At 42.8% G+C, this 15729-nt stretch overlaps 1 protein-coding gene and 1 long non-coding RNA gene across 3 annotated transcripts in view; one reads left to right on the top strand and one right to left on the bottom strand.

Moving 5' to 3' along the window:
• SPOCK1 (SPARC (osteonectin), cwcv and kazal like domains proteoglycan 1) overlaps positions 1 to 15729 on the bottom strand; it is a 529839-nt gene that overhangs the window by 137185 nt on the left and 376925 nt on the right. The window lies entirely within an intron of this gene.
• On the top strand, positions 10637 to 14332 carry LOC115838569. Its single transcript, XR_004033582.1, has 2 exons — positions 10637 to 11600; positions 14031 to 14332. It is a non-coding gene; the product is annotated as an uncharacterized LOC115838569 (long non-coding RNA).

The following is a 15729-nucleotide window of genomic DNA, read 5'->3' as shown; positions in this document are numbered from 1 at the left end:
TACTGTGTACTCCTTAAGGGAGGTGATTGGGCCTTAATCATGTTTGTGCTTCTGGTACTTAGAAATAGGGGAACACTTGGCACATGATCCTACTCAGTCAATAAGTGAACATATTAATTTGGACCTTTAGAACTTTCTCCTTTTATTTCTGAAAAATGTTAGCACTATGACGAAGACAAAAATTATGTGTTGTTTTAAGCAACAAGAATTCAACAGGCTCTTGTTTCCAGAAATCCTAATTCAGACTATGAAAAAAAAATTTAGCAAAAAACCCCACAAAACTCTAGAAACAACTGAGAAGTGGGTGGAGGGAGCTCCCCTGTGCATCAGCGGGCTGAGGATTCCCACACTCTAGAAGTCAGACCGTTTCCAAAGCTGCATGAGGGCCTCTGATGATGTGGTTCCAAACTGTCAGCAGATATTAATCTTCAGGATTCAGGAATGATAAATCAGAATGCGGAAATAATGTTTTTCTATATTTCTCACAATATTTTATGTGTTTTTTTAAATAAGCAAGAAATATTAAGTTTAGTAGTATTTATAAAGACACGCAGCCTAGAGCAAAAATTCAAACACTGTGAACTGTCATCCAACATTATTGGGTAGTACTCAATTAACATAACATTTGGATCTTCTAACGAGTTAACAGTACTGCCCAGAATCACATGTTGATATTATCCAATTGAAGACTCACTTTGCTATAAAACAATTCTTTGGAACCCCACTCAGAGGATTTTTATAAAATATACTATTGAAACGAATCTATTCACATTCATCTTACTTACAAGAACAACTCTCCGTGAGTGGCTGACGGGACTATAAGCACACTCTTTTAAGATGGCAACGGCTACAAGTAAGGTGGACTGCCCAGGTCATAACCCCTTTCTTCAACGTGCTCCTGTCCTGGTTCCTGGGAATGTCAACCTTAACCTTCAACTCCACACGTCAGTGATTCCCACTCTTGCTTTAGACTGGACCCCACTAAGATATCCCCACCCTCACCAACCCATGCCCTGTTACCTCCCCCACAGAGGACACCAAGGGAGTCCTTGATGACATCAGTGTGACCCAGCATTTCACTTGACCATGGCATAATGGGGCCACAGCCAGGGCCCACAGAAAGCAGGTGGCAAGACAGAGTAATTTTTTTTTAGCAATAAATACATGTACAGGTGTAAATTTCCTGACATAATCCTGCTGAATGAAATTCAACAATCTGTGTCAAAAATATTTTAATAATGGGGAAAGTAGCTTCTAAAAATGTGTAGAATTGCTGACTTTTTCTTTCAGTCACTGAAGGAGGGCCATTTATTTCACTCAGTACACTCTACCATCTACCATGTTTGTATAACTTTAGATAAAACTGTTTTTGCTCTGCATATGAATAGCTGCTGAAGGAGTAAAGCAATTCCAGATAATGAAGACCAGCAGCAGCACTCCACTTGTTTCGTGTGGCTACTAAATGCCGGTCTAATTGCCCTGAACACATCTCCTTGATTCCTCACGCATAGCAACTACTCTGAGGGTAAATGCTATTAAGAACCCCATTTTACAGATGGAAAAATTGAGGCATACATAACCAGTCCTAGTAACTGGACCTTCTTTTCTGTCCTGTCTTTGTTCTCTTATCACATCTCTAAGACAGAGACCTGTCAGCTCAAAGAGATGAACAAACCCACCAGGTTGTTTCGAAGGATTACATGCATTTTACTTTCATGTTACTATCAAATTGCCTATTCAAAAATAATTTTGAATTTGTTTGCCAAATCAAAACTAATTGCTTCTAAAGCAGATAGTTAACATAGTGGCTATTTTGAACCAGAGACAAAATAATGAATGTTAATTGAAATGAAAAACATGTTAACCATTGAAATAATCTGTCATGTAAAATGATGCTATAATTCCTCTGTTGTTAGGGTTATTTGAGTTATTATACTAAGTCATAAAATTACACAGGAAGAGCATAATGGCCTGTGTCATTTACAAAAGCAGCTCTGATGAAAGAGACTCCCACGAGAGAGATTTTCCATTGTGGGCTATGTGGGCTCACATGTCTCCCTCCTGTTCCAAATGAAGAAGATCCCAGACGTGAGATCATATCCAAAGAGTCCAGTTTTCCTAACAAGGCAAAGAGAACTGAAGAGAGTGACTCCTATGTGCCTGAGGGTGTCCCAAGCGCTACTGGGCACACAATGGTGCAAAAGACTTGCTGTTTACAGAAGCTGAAATTTAAAAGGACAAATATGTAATAGTAACAATAACAGCAGCTAAACATTTACTGAGGCCTTATTATGCCGCTGCTGCTACTACTGCTGTTACTACTACCCATAATAGCTCACATAACATGTGTCCAGGTCCTAAAACATACCAGGCATTGTTTCAAGCCCTTTATTTGATCTGTCCATCTCCTCCTCTCAACATTCCCAAGAGGGAGAAGTCAAGGAAGGGCAAGAGAATCTGTTAGGGAGGGGGTGAGTTTGGGAGATTTCACGGGAAACCAGACTTGGGGCGATGGGAAGGACCCCTACCCACAAGATGAGCCCTCAGCATCAGGGTGGAGGGCATCCATTGATTCAAGCTGGGAGGTCAACCACAGGAATACCAGCACCTTTATGTGCTTCACCCCATCTTGCTTGGCCCAGATAACGAGAGCCAAGGTCACCACACATTCAGGTCAAGACTTGCTCGTATCAGGAGAGACAAGCAGGCCCCAGAAGAAGTAGAGAGCCATGATCCCAGGGCACGCTTTCCAAACCATCCCCAAGCCAGGTTTCTCAAGCACCTTCAAAACTCCTAGGAAAAGTGCATATTTAAAAAGTCTTAGAGCAGAATCAGGCCCACCAGAAGGATACGTGTCTGGTATGCATGCAATTCCAAAAGCATGAACATCTCTCTGGTGTACCCGAATGTCGAACTCTAGACTGTGGTTCATTTCAACTTGGGACTCCATGATGTACCTCTCACCTGGACTGCATAATGGCCAAGGCAGCTGAGGAGAATCTATTCTTCATAGATGAGAGGATTGAACAGCCTCAAATGGGAATTTCCAAAAACACTTTATGTGTAGGTGCAAATAAATTGAAAATGAGTAAAGAGGCACACACCAAATGTGTAACACACCCTCAAGAAAAGTAGGATTGAGGACATGAAACAGAACTGCTGCTTTGTTACTCTATATGCCTTTCTATTGCTCAATTCTCTTATGACCATGTATCGCTGATCTAAATTGTTCAAAATCTAAAAAGGAAATGCATTTTCAAAATTTCGAAAGAAATACGTGCTGCTAGACTCGCACCTGCCGGCCAGTCTCACATTTCTATAGGAATGCTTAAAGAAACCAAAGCTGTCACAATCAGAGAAAGATCTCCCAAGTGCAGGAAGGGGGCTGAAGAAAGGAGTTCACCTATATAAAATCTTCCTGACCAGTCCTCAAAAGTTCAGTGGAGATGAAGAGGTGAGATCAATCCTACCTGAATTAAATTTCCACCTTACTATTTTGAGGGCCTATTTAAGCTAAGCTATCAAAGCTGAAGGTATAAACATTACAAATGTGTTATGATTCTACAGTCTTTACTTTTTCAACAAACACTTATTAATTACCTAGAATGTGCCAGAAATTGAGCAACAAATTCAAAGATACTGCTATCACTGCATTAAATGTACATCCCATAACATACATTAAATGGGATGATTATTAAACATAATGATCATATTTAATTTCTCTGAACAGCTAAATTTATTCAGATATTACCTTAACTATTTTTGCTCTTATTCTTATTTTGAGACATTAAAGATCCACAGACTGATAACTTTTCCAACAAAATATTTATGTGGCAAGATATTTGCTATTAATTTCAGGAATCCCACGAGCCAGGCTATATGTAAATATGCCAGGAGCAAATTATGTGGCCAATGGGAAAACAGTAAGAAGAAAATGAACTTGCCAGATCACAATCCATATCTCTGGTGGTTCACACATTTTGGAACATTACTTGAATCAACGTTCCCCTATAAGTGAAACCAAATTTATATATAATATATTTAAATATATAGTATGTATTATTATAAATTATATATTACATAGAACATTCTATATTACATATAGTGACATTAATTATATATAATATATATAATTATGTATTATATATTTGGTTTCATATATATATTTATAAAACAGGGATACCAGTATTCCTGGACATCATATAAGTGTGTGTGTATGTATTTTATATACATATATAAAATAGGGATACTAATATCCTTATTATCCCTATTAATAGCATCCTTATTATTCCTATTATTATATTTTATAAATATTTGGTTTCAAATATATAATATATAATTATATATAATTATTAGTATATGTTATTATATGTCATATATAATACTATGTTATTATAAAATGTATTATATATGGTTTTATATATATGATTTTATATATATGATTTTATATATATATGATTTTATATATATATATATATATATGATGTCCAAGGATACTAGTCAAACCTACTTCCAGCATTAAACTCACATAAACTCACAATATCCTCCGTGTTTCCTGACCAGATCATGAAGACTAACAGGATGATGTGACCATGTAAAGTCTACTAACTGGTATGAAACTGCAGTCTGCACTTTCCATTAAGAGAGTGACAGAGCACAGCCAGTAACACTAAGGGTATCTGTAAGGCAGACACTAGTGGGGTTTTACCTCAAAGCTCAGTTGTTGAACAAGCAAGGCCCCTGGGGCCTGCATGCAAAAGCAGTTTACACACACACACACACACACACACACACACACACACACATAGGCACTCTCAGGCTCTGACTAAAATTCTGCTTTGCTAAGGAAAAGTGCCAAGCAGCAGTGTAATTGCAAGCTATTAGGGAAATGTAAACGAACAGTTGAGCTTTTTTTATTCCCTTAGGATAAGAGTTAGTGATGCACTCTGTTTTAAAAATCCATTTCTCACTAACAGGGTCAGAAAAGAAATTGTTCCTTTTGTCCACTGACCTTTGGCATTTTGGTTTGATTTATTGTTTTGCTACTTTACTTTTTTCATTGGCCCAGTAAAGGGTGGTCCATCTCTATCCCTGAGAGGAAATCTTTAGCAATGGACACACTAATTGGAAAAAAGCAAATACTCATCAAGCAAACCCAGGGCTGAGAACTTCATTTGGTATCTCCTTCCTGAGCATTCATAATCCTGCTTCTTCACAGGAGGAGCCAGAGCAGCAGGGAAAGCACAGATTCCAGCTAATTGTAGGCTCAGGTGTGCATACAAAGTCTGGCACAAGCACATGTAATTCCACCATCAGCTTCACCGTTCTAATCTTGGAAAACATTTGCCTACATTCCTTGAGGGCAATTAATTATCATGGGATGTGCCCATGGGAGAGAAAACACCTGTAATTGTTTTCTGGTCACCAGCAGCAAAGCCCCCTGTTCTGGGAGGGCTGGGTGTGATCTCCATTAAGAAGGAGCAAGTCAGTAAAATGAAGCAGAAGTGGCTTCGGGGACATGATGCCAGGACAGACACAGAGACAGGCTAGATCCTGATTGAGACATGGCATTTGAGGAGCTTAGGCTGAACACCATTCCCCATTAGACATTAATGGCGGGTCATTCACAAAAGTGCTACAGGAGGCTGGTACAGCCAGATCTGCATCATTACTTATCCCCTGCTCCAGAAGTTTCTTCACAGTCAGTGTTGGAGGAGAGAAGACGGAGCCCCAGAGAAGCTCCTTCTCTCCTATGTGGCCCTGACTGGTAGGACATTTTCTGGATTGGTAGTCAAGAACTCTGGCTAGCTCCCAAGGCCTTGTGTTTTCTCCAGCACTTGTCTTCTGCTGGTATGCCCTATCCCTTCCCAAAGGTGAGCTCAAGTGGCAGCCCTCTTAAGAAGGTCTCAGATAGCCTCCACCTCCACACATTTGCCCTGTGTTCCCAGCCACTCATACACAGCTGTTTATCACTGGCCACTTTGGGCGATACAGTTGGTACTCAACTGCCCCTCTTGTAGAGACAAGATGCTCAAAATTGTGTCAGCACAGGGAGTAGTAAGCCAGTGTGTCCCAATGCTATTCCACAGCAGAACCAGATAGAACCTATTCTACCTAGACCGTGTTGAAGTTATCAAGAAAAAGCCTTTTGATTCAACCTAAGGAAGATAACTCAAACACCACATAAGAGCTGTCCACACAGGAAAGCTACTTCAGAAAGTTGGTAGGGAGGCTCGCAATACTGCAAGAGTTCAAGCAGAAATCACCTAGAGGAAGGGGATGTTTCCATTTATTTAACCTTGTCATCACTGAACATCCTGAATCACACTGAACATCCCTGTATATAAACCTGTATGTGAATGTCTATTTACTTCCATGAGATAGATCCACCAAAATGCAATCAAAGAATCAACGGGGTCAAAATACCCACCAGAAATGTTGCACCAATTTGTACCCCCAATGCCAGCACCCTGAAGGAGCACGATTTCATGACCCCAAGCCTCTGCTCTGCCTATTTCTACCAGGTATTGCTCTGAGAACCGCTCTGATGCAAAGGATTTGGAACCACCACCAAAGAACTGTAGGAAATCACAGAGCCATAAAGAGCAACAAGTCAACTTTCCCGCATACCACAAGACGAAGAAAATGGTGCAAGGAGAAACTGCTCAAGTTGGAGACCAGGTAGACTGGCAGGAAATCACATATTTCAATTAGTTTGCAGGTGTATCCTAGGCTCCCACATGGCAGAGAGCAGCAGCTGCGGGCCTGAGCCCCTCTCAGGGTTGAGCAGCTCACCACTCAGCCCCTCTTCTCTGTGCTTCTCCCCAGGACATAAAGTGAACCCATGAGGATACTGCCTGCTGCCTCCCCAGGCTTATTTCTGGCTGAGTGGGCAACACAGGCCTCAGGCAGCCCTGTTGCCTCCTATTCTGAAGGGCAACATGGGTGAATCCTGTGGACCAAGGAGAGAGGAATCAGACCTTAGAGAGAAGAGATTCTGGAGCCTACAAGCCTCATGCCTGAGGCAGTCCCTAAGGATAAACCTAGGCCAGGCATGGAAGAGCCTCGGGGCTCAGGACCAGTGAAGAGCCATGCAGGCCCTCATCGAGACAGTCAGCAGTGTGCACACTCAATACCTGTCTCTCTCCTTTTTTACTTCCTTAAGGCAGATCCAAGGCCATTCTACAGCACTCTGAAGAACACAGAACTGCAGGTCTGAGAGACTCCTGGGGCCACTGGGATGGATGACATCCTCTCACCACCAAGGCCAAGCCTGCAGCTGCAGAGGAGAGCTGACTTTAGATGTGTGTAGTCACTTAGCACAGAGAGAGGAAGGCAAAGAGACAAGGCCCTAAATAAGCAGGCTACCAGGTCGGGCAGGGTGCAGAGTCTGGTTATGTTGCTCTTTCTCAAGAACAGGGCCACTTTCACAGCAGATTGACACATTACCTCCAGTTTCCCGGGGGAGTTTCATACACACATTCTATTTTCTGTGTATCCAGGAATGTGGTAGGTTCTATGCAAGCAAACAAAAGGAAATGGGATATAGTCACTTCCCTCATGGTATTAACAGCCCTAACTCTTACTGTAAGCATCACTTTGCAACTTGGCTGACCTAACACAGCTTCCATTAAGTGCACCAGCTTGGCCCTGTACCCCCAGCTCCTTTCTTGATTTAACTGATTCATTCATCCATTAAACATGCCATGAACACTTGCAGTGTGCCAAGGCCTGAGCTAGGCACAAGGGATACAAGAGTGAACTAGTCATGCCCACCTACGGCTGACACTCCAGAGGGAATCTGGGCATTGCAAGTGAGTGGTAAGAGCAAAACAAGCAGTGGAGTGTTCATTCAGCCAATAGAGAAAGAAACAACTGCTGTAGATCAAATGTTTGTGTCTCCCCAAAAATCCATATATCAAAATCCTAACCCTGAGTTGATGGTATTAGGAGGTGGGGCCTTTGGCAGGGGTAATTAGGTCATTAATTCACTCTCAAAAGGGATTAGTGCCCTTATGAAAGAGACCACAGAGAGCTGGCTAGCTGTTCCCACAATGTGAGGACACAGTGAAAAAATGTCCTAGTGAAAAGGGACTCACCAGACACAGAGTCTGCCAGTGCCTTGACCTGGAACTTCCTAGCCTTCAGAACTATGAGAAATACATTTCTGTTGTTTATCAGCCAGTTTATGGTATTTTTGCATAGCAGCCCCAAACACGATAAGATGGAAAATTGGTACTGAGAAGTGGGGTGCTGCAGTGACAAGTACCTAAAAATGTAAAAGCAGCTTTGAAACAGGGCAATGACTTCCACAATGGTTGAACTAGTTTACAGTCCCACCAACAGTGTAAAAGTGTTCCTATTTCTCCACATCCTCTCCAGCACCTGTTGTTTCCTGACTTTTTAATGATCGCCATTCTAACTGGTGTGAGATGGTATCTCATTGTGGTTTTGATTTGCATTTCTCTGATGGCCAGTGATGATGAGCATTTTTTCATGTATTTTTTGGCTGCATAAATGTCTTCTTTTGAGAAGTGTCTGTTCATGTCCTTCATTGTGGAAGTCAGTGTGGCGATTCCTCAGGGATCTAGAACTAGAAATACCATTTGACCCAGCCATCCCATTACTGGGTATGTACCCAAAGGACTATAAATCATGCTGCTATAAAGACACATGCACACGTATGTTTGTTGCGGCACTATTCACAATAGCAAAGACTTGGAACCAACCCAAATGTCCAACAACGATAGACTGGATTAAGAAAATGTGGCACATGTACACCATGGAATACTATGCAGCCATAAAAAATGATGAGTTCATGTCCTTTGTAGGGACAAGGATGAAACCGGAAAACATCATTCTCAGTAAACTATCACAAGGACAAAAAACCAAACACCGCATGTTCTCACTCATAGGTGGGAATTGAACAATGAGAACTCATGGACACAGGAAGGGGAACATCACGCTCCGGGGATTGTTGTGGGTTGAGGGGAGGGGGGAGGGACAGCATTGGGAGATATACCTAATGCTAAATGACAAGTTAATGGGTGCCACAAACCAACACGGCACATGGATACATATGTAACAAACCTGCACATTGTGCACATGTACCCTGAAACCTAAAGTATAATAATAAAAAAAAAGAAACAGGGCAATGGACAGAGGCTGGAAGAGTCTGAATGTGCATGCTGGAAAGAGCCTAGATTGTCATGAAAGGATCTTCATGGCTATTCTGGTGAGTACCCAGAAAGAAAAGGAGAGAGCTGTAGAGAAAGCTTTGATCGCCTTTGAGAATACCTAAGTAATCCTGAACAGAATATTGGTAGAAATTGGATAGTAATATAGTTGGAATATCTGTCTCCTCCATATCTCAAGTTTGATCCCCAGTGTTGCAAGTGGAGCCTAATGTAAGGTGTTTGGGTCATGGAGCAAATCCCTTATGAATGGCTGGCTGGGTGCCATTCTCACTGTAATGATTGAGTGTTGAGTTGTTGCTCTTTTCGTGTCCATGAGAAATAATTGTTGAAAAGAGCCTGGGACCTCCCTCCTCTTTCTCTCTTGCTTTCACTCTTGCCATGTGATGCTGCTCCCCTTTGCCTTCCACATGAGTGGATGCTTCCTGAAGTCCTCATCAGAAGCAGATGCTGCACCATGCTTCTTATACAGCCTGCAGAACCATGAGCCAAATATATATCTTTTCTTTATAAATTACCCAGCCTCAGGTGTTCCTTTATAGCAACACAAACATATTAAGATAGCAAAGGCTATTCTGATGAGGACTCAGACATAAATGAGGAATATATTGTTAGAAACCACAGAAGATCAGGCACAGTGGCTCACACCTATAATCCCAGCCCTTTGGGAGGCCGAAGCAGGTGGATCACCTGAGGTCAGGAGTTCAAGACCAGCCTGACCAACATGGAGAAACTCCATCTCTACTAAAAATACAAAATTAGCCGGGCATGGTGGTGCATGCCTGTAATCCAAGCTACTTGGGAGGCTGAGGCAGGAGAATCACTTGAACCCAGGAGGCAGAGGCTGCAGTGAGCTGAGATCACACCAGCCTGGGCAACAAGAATGAAACTCCATCTCAAAAAATAAAGAAACTAGAGGAAAGGCCACCTTTGTTAGAAAGTTGTAAGAAACTTGGCTGAATTGTGTTCATGTCCTAGTGTCTGTGGAAGGTAGAACTTGCAAATAACTAAACTGGATATTTGGCTGAGGAAATATCTAAGCACAGTGTTCAAGAAGTGGCCTGGCTCCTCCTGACTGCTTATAGTAAAATGACTCAAAGATGAGATTGTTCATCAACAGGGAGGCAGAACTTAAGGATTTAGAAAGTTCTCAGCCTATTCATATTGTAAAGAATGAGAAAACATGATCTAGAGAGAATGCCAAGGGTATGGTAAAGTGACAGTGCATAAAGGAGATTAGTATGGGTCAGCCATCTCAACAGAAGCCAGGAGCTATTCAAGACAATGGTGAGATTAGTCAGTGACCTAAACAAAAGCCAAGAGCTATCATCAAAGACAAGGAAAGAGCAATTCAGAAATCATCAGGGCTGCTCTACCCATCACAGGCCCAGAGTACAAGAGCCACAGTGAGTACTATGAGGCCACCACAGAAAGACCCCATTAGGGCAACACCCACCTACTCCAGCAGCTCCATACCAGCAGAGCTACCAGTGTATGATTCCAGCCCAAGGGAGCTATGGTTGCAAGAACCAGAGACACTGCAGGGGGACAGGGCTGCCTGGAGCCATTAGGGGCCCAAACCCTGCTAGGCAAAGCCGTGGGGGCAACACGGCCATCTCAATGGGTCTAGAAGGTGAGACTCTCACTCCAGTGGGTCTGGCAGGCAGTACCCCTACCCCAGTGGGTCTGGAAGGGAGGAGCTCTGCCCAGTGGGCCTGAAGGGCGGAATATCAAGTCACAAAAGATTATTCTTGAATGTTAAGGTTTATTACTATTTGCCCTTTTGAAGTTTTGACTTACTTGGGGCCTGTTATCCCTTTCTTCTTTCCTATTTCTCCCTTTTGGGATGGGAATCCTATACCTACCTATCCCACAATTATATTTTGGAACCACATAACATGTTGGTTTCACAGGTTCACAGCTGGAGAGCAATTTGCCTCAGGATGAACAGTATCTTGAATCTCATTCCTACTGGATTTAGATGATATTTAGATGAGAGTTTACACTTAAGACTTTAAAGTTGATGTTAGAATGAATTAAGACGTTTATGGCTAATGAGATAGAATGAGTATATTTTGCATATGAAAAGGACATGAATTTAGTAGGGGTCAGAGGAAGAATGCTATGGACAATGTTTGTGTCTCCCCAAAATTACTATGTTGAAACCTAATCCCCAGTGTGAGGGTATTTGGAGGTGAAGCCTTTGGAAAGTAATTAGGTCATGAAAGTGGAGCCCTCATGAATGGAATTGGTGACCTCATAAAAGAGGCCCCATAGACATTCCTGGTTGCTTCTGCCATGTGAAAACACAGCAAAAAGACAGCTGTCTATGAAACAAGAAGTAGGTCCTCACCAGACACAGAATCTGCCAGCACCTTGACCTTGGATTTTCGAGCCTCCAGAATTGTAAGAAATAAATTTGTTTATAAGCCACCCAGTCTATAGTATTGTGTTATAGCAACCCAAATGGACTAAGATAACAACTGACACCACCCAGAACATTAAAAATAGCAGGACCCTTTGCACATATGATCCTGAAAACCTCTGTGGGATTAGCAAGGATTGTCCCCCCATCTGATTGTTCCCTGAGGAATTAGAGGCTCAGATGAAAGACTAAATTTATTGAGTGCCTACTATGTACTGATACTTAGCTCACTGCTTTCCTTATAAATATACCACAATGTGGGGTTTAAAGTAATCATTTTAGAAGGAAACAGAGATTTGGTGCAGGAAGCAGCCTAAGGGCAGAGTGGCTCTTACACAAAAGATGGGTTTGGGGCAGCACTGCCCTGGTCCCCCAGCTGTGCCATTTAACAGGTGTCAACATTAAACATGTCCCAATGGGTCTGAGCCAGTGTCCTCATATGCTCTTAAACACTAGTAAATACTAATAAACACTACTAAGTAATGCTCCTTATCTGAGTTCAACCCTCCCCCAACCCCAACTGCAGCTGGAAGTGCTTGCTTCCTTCTTAGAGCTTCCACTTTATTTCATGGGATTTTCTATCTTCTAGATTAGATTACACACACTCACATTCTTAACCTCCTCTACTAGTCTACAAGCTCAATGAGGATATCGTTAGGATTTTTAATGCACACAGAACCCTCTAGATTCTCTCATGTGTTACAAAAGTCTGCTTTAAAGAACAAGAATTTAAGGAAATACAGTCCACCCTAAACCACACAATTCTATCACTCTCCAACTGAAAGCCACACAAAACATCCCATCATACCTGGTCTGAGAGCTGCACATGTCCTCATGGTCTTCAAGGTGTTGCAGAATCTAGCCCTGCCTTTCTTTCCAGCCTCATGTATCCATACTCCCTCAGTCACCTCTTTCCTGCAGCACAGGCCTCCCCTTTGTCACTTTCTTTTGGACACCGAGCTCCTTCTCTTCTTCCCTGACTCAGGGCCTTTGCAGAGGCTGTTCCTTCCACTGAGAACACTTCCTCTCCTCTCTGCCTTACACCTACACCTTTGTAATTGCCTGATAGGTTCTTCTTGCCCACTACACAGAGAAAACCAATTCACCGAGACTGTGATATTATAGTAGAAAAAGAGTTTAATGCGGAGCTAGCCAAGTGGTCGGACAGGAGTTTTCTTGCTCAAATCAGCCTCCCTGAGAATTCAGAGGCTAGGGATTTTATGGATAATTGATTGGGCAGGGGCCTAAGGAATGGGTGCCACGGATTGGTGGGGGATAAAATCATAGGGCTATGAAAAAGGGTCCTCATGCACTCAGTCCTCCTCTGGGTAGGGGCCATAGGACTGGTTGAGTCGTGAGTCCCAGGTCCAAGTGGAGTCAGTCAGGTGCTTGATGTGCAGGTCTGAAAATATCTCAAAAGATCAATCTTAGGTTCTACAGTAGTGATGTTATCTATAGGAGCAATAGATAGAATAGGGAAAGTCACAAATCTTGTTACCTCTGGTCACATGACTCCTGAGCAGCAAGGGATCAGAGAAAGGCAAGCTGGTAGACAATGGCTGGTTATTGTTTAGCTACACCTACATTTTAGCCGAATTCAGATCCCTCCCATAATCCTAATCTTGTGGCTCTTCATTAGACTCACAAAGGTGGTTTTGGTCCCTGAGCAAGGAAAGGGATCATTTTAAAGAGGGAACTTCCCCTCCTTCTTCCCCCCGCCATCCTTCTTTCAAAGTTTAACTATAAACTAAGTTCTTCCGATGGTTGGTTTGACCTGTGTCCAGGAATGAGTGAAGACAGCCAGCCTGTGAAGCTAGAGGCAAGATGGAGTCACCCATGCTAGACTTCCCTCGCTGTCATAACCTTTCCAAAGGCAGTTTTACCTTTGCCCCCTGCAGAGGCTTTCACTGTTCAACCAATCTAAAGTGATTCTTAAACCACTCCATTCTTATCCCCCTTAATCTTACCACAGTTTATTAGATACTTATTTTTTTTCATCTGCCTCTTTCAATAGACTTTAATCTCCACATGGGTAGACTATGCCCACTCATCACAAAACTCCAAACATATAACACAGTGTCTGGCAAATGGAAGGCACCCATACGTATTTGTTGAATAAAGAAACTATCACAAATTCTAACTTAGTGGGATCTGAATTAATGACCCATAACCCACCATCACCAAAGCATGCACATGAGCAGTTTTCTGAGCTAGTCCTGCTGAAGCAACTATAGGAAGGACTCAAGCTCTAAAGCATTTCATCACTGTCACCATATTCAGAGATGGCCTCCCCTGGTGCCTGCCAAGAGAAGGAATCTAGCTCCAGGCCAGAGGGCCCCTTGTCACTTTGCTGTCTACCTGGGAATTCCTCACAGTGATGGAAAGTTTGAGCCAGGTCTCCTTTCCTTCAGGTCAATGTCACCATTCTGAAGCTGGACTTGCAGTTCACTGGGAAGCATGACACCACAGTACCTCCAGCTGTGGACGCATCATGGACAAGGCAGGCTGACAGGAGAACTTCTCATTACTTGCAACACAGCAACATTGGGTTCAATGTATGCCCATGAAAAACCTCATTTAAGAGAGTGCCTTGGAAAGGTGCCAAGGTCCCCAAACTGATTAACTTTCATCTCTCCTGTCCCTCTGCGCACAGAGGGCCTGCCCTCTGCGCCCTCTCTCCATGAGGAACATTAAAGACAGAACATCAGCTTGAGAACACTCTATTTAAAACAAAAGTCCTTCTAAAGATAGCCTTGAATGTCCATCTAAATCATCCTAAGTCCATTTTCTGGCCCAGAACCCACATGGTCAGTGCCCCAGATGGGCCCTACTATGGTGGCTTATATCCATAAAGAATGTCTTTCACGGTTCATTGGTTGGATTAATCTGATATAAAATGTCTAAACTGAAAACCTCTGGGTTCGGATCTTGATGAGTTTCGGCAGAACAGCAAGTAAGTGACAGTAGATTTATTAAGAACAAAGGAAAAGGAAAGTGATTAAAGAAAAATTAAAATGAAGTAAAAGTGGGAAATTTCAATCTCATAACTTTTATAAAAGAAGATTATATCGGCCGGGCGTGGCGGCTCACGCCTGTAATCCCAGTGCTGTGGGAGGCTGAGATGGGCAGATCACAAGGTCAGGAGATTGAGACCATCCTGGCTAACATGGTGAAACCTCACCTCTACTAAGAATACAAAAATTAGCTAGGCATGGTGGCACATGACTGTAGTCCCAGCTACTCGGGAGGCTGAGGCAGGAGAATCGCTTGAACCCGGGAGGTGGAAGTTGCAGTGAGCCGAGATCACGCCACTACACTCCAGCCTGGGCAACAGAGTGGGACTCCATCTCAAAAAAATAAAAAAAGATGACGATATCTTTGTGAGAAGGCCATACAGGCTCTGGTCTACCTGAATACTAAAAAATATCCCCGGCTGGGCGTGGCAGCTCATGCCTGTAATCCCAGTGCTGTGGGAGGCTGAGATGGGCAGATCACGAGGTCAGGAGATTGAGACCATCCTGGCTAACACGGTGAAACCCAGTCTCTACCAAAAAATATAAAAAAATAGCTGGGCGTGGTGGCAGGTGCCTGTAGTCCCAGCTACTCAGGAGGCTGAGGCAGGAGAATAGCGTGAACCAGGGAGGTGGAGCTTGCAGTGAGCAGAGATCGTGCCACTGCACTCCAGCCTGGACAAAAGAACAGACTCTGTCTCAAAAAAAAAAAAAAAAAAAAAAAAAAAAAATCTCCAGAACTTGCTAGGAATTTTGTACTCAAGATGGGCAATTTAACATCTTCAGTGAATTGCAGGGGGGCTCAGGTTTGTTATTTTCTCAATGTTTAGGGAGAGATGTGCTCTAGCAATTCATACCTGAGTGCTGCCCAGCAAGACCTGATCCCTAATGGAAATCACACCTAGTAATTATCTATTCAAAATAGGCACACCTACCTCAACCTCCTCTTTCTAATCCACTGAAATCCAGTGCAGGAAATACACCAATATGTACATTCCTTAATAAGCAAGGACACCAATAAATACAGCAACTGCAGCTCCATCATTCTGGGCAGAACCGCAGAGAAGGGCAGTGCACTTAATGCCATTTTACTGGAAAT

This window comes from Nomascus leucogenys, chromosome 2, assembly GCF_006542625.1.
Source record: "Nomascus leucogenys isolate Asia chromosome 2, Asia_NLE_v1, whole genome shotgun sequence".
NCBI lineage: Eukaryota > Metazoa > Chordata > Mammalia > Primates > Hylobatidae > Nomascus > Nomascus leucogenys.
The sequence above is the reverse complement of the archived record's forward strand: the minus strand, read 5'-3'. Positions and strand labels throughout refer to the sequence as shown.